This window comes from Sinocyclocheilus grahami, unplaced genomic scaffold, assembly GCF_001515645.1.
Source record: "Sinocyclocheilus grahami isolate Dianchi unplaced genomic scaffold, SAMN03320097.WGS_v1.1 scaffold134.1, whole genome shotgun sequence".
Taxonomy (NCBI): domain Eukaryota; kingdom Metazoa; phylum Chordata; class Actinopteri; order Cypriniformes; family Cyprinidae; genus Sinocyclocheilus; species Sinocyclocheilus grahami.
In genome coordinates, this window is record NW_015505313.1 from 279,954 (window position 1) to 285,367 (window position 5,414).

General features: G+C 36.0%; 1 protein-coding gene across 3 annotated transcripts in view; it reads left to right on the forward strand.

Moving 5' to 3' along the window:
* The window catches only part of grid1a (glutamate receptor, ionotropic, delta 1a), a 309,894-nt gene that overhangs the window by 130,871 nt on the left and 173,609 nt on the right, over window positions 1-5,414 (forward strand). The window lies entirely within an intron of this gene.

The following is a 5,414-nucleotide window of genomic DNA, read 5'->3' on the forward strand; positions in this document are numbered from 1 at the left end:
AAAAAAAAAAAAAAAAAAAAAAAAATATATATATATATATATATATATATATATATATATTTATTTATTTATTAATTTTTTTTTTTTCCACTTCTTGGCAGTCAATGTGTAGTCACTTTTTCCCCCCAAAATATATACTATATAGAGATCAAAAATCCATCCAATAAGCACAATGTCTAGGCAGGACCCAAAATGGTGTTTTTAGAGCATTTGTCTAATGAACATTGTTCTTTGCACCATTAAAATCATTGGCACATGTATCTGCTGTTGACTACGGAAGTTCTAAGCGGCCATGAAAAGTGAGTTGAATCCAAGCAGCTCTAAAAGATTTTAGAATAGTTCTGCATCCTGAAGGCGCTCCGCCTGTGTTTGCGGTGTTGCTTTGACCATTTAAACATGCTAATTACACAAACACATGTTTAGCGTACTGTCTCTGGAAATATCAACCGTGATTGATCAGCCTTTATTTTTGTATTGTAGACGTTATTACTAGGCGAAGCAAAATTTGAAAACAACTCTCGTTATGTCGATATAACGAGAAAATAAGTCGTTATAACAAGAAAACTAGAAGGAAAAAAAAAATAATGCATGGCCGCTTAGAACTTCCGTAGTTGACTCCCAATGACATACGCCTTGTAGATTCTTGTACATTAAAGCAGATCATGTGAATTGCATGAACAGCATACATTTGTGCCATATTTTGTCAACATTATGTTCTTATAGGATTTCATATAAAAGCCAACCTCATTAGCGACATACCGAGAATATTAAAGGCAATTTACTACAAGATAATGTTAATTAGAATGGCAGACTGCAGGCCATGAAGAGGATTATGTGGATTGTCTCACTGTATACCTGGTTTAAGATATAAAATGTACAATTGTATATTGTGATTTCATAAGTACAATAAGCTTACTGGAGGACATATGTATCACATATTTATCTACTGTAATGAGACATCTAGGAATTTGTTGGATCTCTTTAAGTCAGCCTTAACCACTGACCTGCTGTGAGAGCCTTTGTAATGATTTCACTGCTGTTTCACATTGCCGTTTAATTCAGCTTAACTGAATGTCATCACTAGGACCTTTGCTTTTTCTACTCTTAATTGCTTGAGACTAATTTAAGCTGCTAAAGCCTGATAAATGGCTGTTGCAGTGCTAACAGAGATTTTTTTAATGGATGAAAACTCCAAACTTCAAATTCAATTACATTTTTTTGAAATGCTTGATTTTGGGTTTTCATTTGTGACTAACCCTGAAATTTGGAGAAATTCTCTAACAGTTAACACCAACAAAAAGGCTGAGGAGAAATATTGAAGATTTTATGAGAGACCTTTATGAGCACCCGAGAATAAGTGAGGTTTTTAAAAACAGAATATAATTTACAAGGTCCAAAAATGTCTATATGTTTTTTTCCATAATTGCCAATAGCAGATGAAGTGAAGAAACTGAAATGTGTCAGCTATGAATATTTCAAACCGGATATGAGCTGTTATTTATTTATTTATTTTTTTCACTCAGTATCATAAGTCTTTGTTAAATGCTACCCTTTATAAAAACATTTATCTACTTGAATGTGTTTTTTCCCCATTTGGTCTTATTTAATTCATTTTACTTATGTCAAGTAAAAAACAGCAAGGTTCCTTGCAATTTAAAACCATATTTATGTTGCAATTATTCATAGCGTTAGCAGCCAAATGGCAAGTAACTGTTTATTTATTTACCAATTTATTTATATATTCTGTAACAAGATATACGGTTGTCAGTTTATTTGCCAGGCATTTGGTGAGTGTTAATTTGGGACCCTGAGCACAATTGTTGGAAAAAGGCACATTAACTGTAATCAAAGTTTATTGTCACCATCAAAGTTAATGTTATTATGTAAAGTAAAAAGGCATCAAGACTCATAGTTAACAGTTTAGTCATAATTACATTATTCTTCCCACCACAATATCAATAATAATAAACAATGACTTCTTTTTTGTTGTATTGATACACTCAAACAAAACCCAATATTTGAGTTTGCACCATAAGAGCAGTTAAAGTCTGTAGTCCTGTGGATTTTGCTGAAATCTTATTAGATCCAAATGAATTCCAAGTTATGAAATGTAGATAATTTTGTGTACTCTTTGATGACACAAAACCTCCATCATCCGTCCAGCAGATAAACGTCCCTTACCTTCATCAGTGCTGCCGCTCTGCCTCTTTCCCCTTGATCTGCTCCCTCCATCAAACAGCTCGCCTGAGGGAGAAACCTTTTCCTCTCCGAGATCCTCTGATTTATCTGGCTATTTGATGTTCTTATTTCTGCTTTGCAAAACATATTAGATGCTTCTGGACGAGCCAATTTATCTCATGATTTGGACATTTCCATGGCTTATGACACTACCATAGCCATTAAAAATACATTTTTTGTGTTTGGCAAAAGCTCCGTCTATCACCTGCCGTCTCAGCGACAGCTAGAGGAACTTGGGGAAATAATCTGAGCTTTCTGACATCTCCAAAGCTGTGGTTCAGAGAGCAGGAACCCTGAATCATGAATGAGATGTTTGCTGGTTCACAATTTACTCAGGGCGAACGCTGTCCTCCCTAAAACCCCTGTGGGCGCCTGGCTGCTGTGAGGCTGTCGCTTCTGTTGCTAAGGTAGTCCCATCATCCTTGAGACTCTTTTCTACTCTGAAGAAAGTATTTTTGTCTTGTTTTTCACTTTAAAAATATCGAAATATTCTAAAACACAGTAAATACTTTTTTATTTTACAACTATTTTGCTTTTATTTTGATTATTAATTTAATTTAAATATTTTAAATATGTATATATAATAATATTAAACAAATAATTAAAAGTAATATTTCAAATTTGGTATTTATTTTATTTTATATAATTGTATATATATATATATATATATACTGATTATATATCATATACTACATTATTACACATTAACAAAATGTATTTATATGTATTTTTAATAATAAAATACTGATTAAGAAAATGTAGCTAGTGTGAACGGCATTATAAAGTCTTCTGCTTCCTTACACAGTTCCTGTAGACACAGTCTGAGAAGTCAATTATAATTTTCCCTTTAATTATTGCTCAAAAGAATAGTTTAATCAGATTATTGCTTCCGTGGCCTTCATAAACTTGCAAAATTAACATCCAGTTGCCATGGGTCGTGTTAATTTCAAATTGAATGAATTGTTAGCATTTTCCCTGCAAGACTTCTTCACTAATTGGTAAATTTAATAATTATTGAATTTTCATAATGGCACGCTGGAGGAATCACGACTTGGGGTCAGAGCTACAGCCCCGCACCCGGTAAAGAGATTTTATGATTACATAATTTAAAGACTTCTAATTGTATTCGTGGCTTTAATGTAGCCGCACTTAAGATTTGATTAGGTATTATTCAGTTAAAACTTAGATTCACTAAATAAATGTTTGAAAAGGTTTCATTTGCTTTTTGCTGAAAAGATGAAAGATGCGGGCCATTCCACTACTATACGCCCTTATGAACAAGAAAACATATTCCCGTTGAGACTAGGTAACCTCTCCCTGTGAACTTAATTAAGTTGGAGAGCGATAGTCCAGTGCTATTACGCTGCTGAACCTCAATCAAGATTTGACAGATTTTTTAATTTTTTTGTAAAAAAGTTACAGTTCAAGGAGACATGTCTACGTTTTTTGTTTAGATTTTTTTTTTTACATCACTTTCTTCAGAACAGCAGATTTTTAAAAAGGCAGTTTAAAGGAAGCAAAGAGACCAACTTCAATGTCACTGCTGAAAAGACTCATAAAGAGACTGAATTTCTTTTTCAAATCTTTCTCTGTCTGTGACCTTCTCCCTGGACTTCACCCTTCTGGGAGTGTGTGTGTGTTTGTGAAAGAGAGAGGAAAAGAGTGACTGACGAGTCTAAAGTGAGAGCATGAGATTGTGTGTGTGGCATTACTGATGGATGCTTGCAACCTGATGTTAAAATGATAGATCATAGGTTTTGTTCACCCTCTGCACATACATGCACAGCCTCACCTCAGTCTCTGCCATTAGGAATACATCTGTTCTGTGTTTAGGAGTAGTAATAAACATCACACACGTATCCACTCACACACGCACAGGGACAGAGAGTCTGACCATGCGTCCCTGCACAGCTGTGAGTCTGTGATAGCGCTGGTCTGATGCTTTGCATGCATACTGTGGTTGTTTAAGGGGTGAATCTCATGAATCCAGTGAAGAATATGTCTGGGTCACCTTTCACCCTAAAATAAAAAGAAAGAAACTGTTTTGCTTTTCATTTAAATTGTAAAATAAATACACTCTTAAAAATAAAGGAGCTTCACGATGCCATAGAATAACCTTTTTTGCCTAAATGGTTCCATAAAGAACCTTTAACATCTGAAGAACCTTTCTGTTTCACAAAAGGTTCTTTGTGGTGAAAGAAGGTTCTTCAGATTATAAAAGGAAGAAAGAGATGGTTCTTTAAGAACCTTTGACTGAATGGTTCTTTGTGGAACCAAAAATTGTTCTTCTATTGCATTGCTGTGAAGAACCTTTTAAGCACCTTTATTTTTAAGAGTGTATACATGATTATTTTTATTTTTAAAAGAAAGATTAAAGAAAAAGTTCACTCAAAAATCTACTCACTCTCCGGCCATCTAATATGTAGATTGTTGTGATGCTTTTATCAGCTATTTGAACCCTCATCTGACGGCACCCATTCACTGCAGTGGATCCGTTGGTGAACAAGTGATATAATGCTACATTTTTCCAAATTAGTTCAGATGATGAAATAAACTCATCTGCATCTTGGAAAATATGAGTTAGCAAATTTTTTTTTTTTTTCACTATTCTTTTTATGCCAGTATCAGTTAAATTTATTGCCCATGAATATTTGTAACTGGCAATAATTTCCGTTCCTTAAATATTGGTAGCAAATCACACATACACACACACACACACACACACAAAAAGGTTCCTGACTTTAAATGAGTTCCCTTTCAGTCAGTCACAGTTGGCGTGCGTGTTTCGCCATGAGCACCCCGCCCCGCAGCGCGGGTATAAAAGGAGAGCGCGTGCAACATCAGCACATCAGCTTTTCGCTTCGGAACCGAGCCTTCTCAAGATGAATCTCGCTGCATCGGAGGGCGAGCTAGGCTCTGGAGATGAGGATTCGGCTGCGCTGCCACCGTCAGGTAGAGTGGCGTTGCCCGAGTCAGATCCAGAGCTGACCGCTATGCTTTCCCGGGCCGCAGAGAGTGTTGGACTGCACTGGAGGCCTCCTCCTTCTCCCGAACGCTAGAGGCTGGATGATTGGTTCCTGGGGGCGCAGGCCGGGCGTCGGCAGCCTCCTCTTGTTCCATTCTTCCGGGAAGTGCATGAGGAGGTTACTAAGTCTTGGAAGGCACCTTTTTCTGCC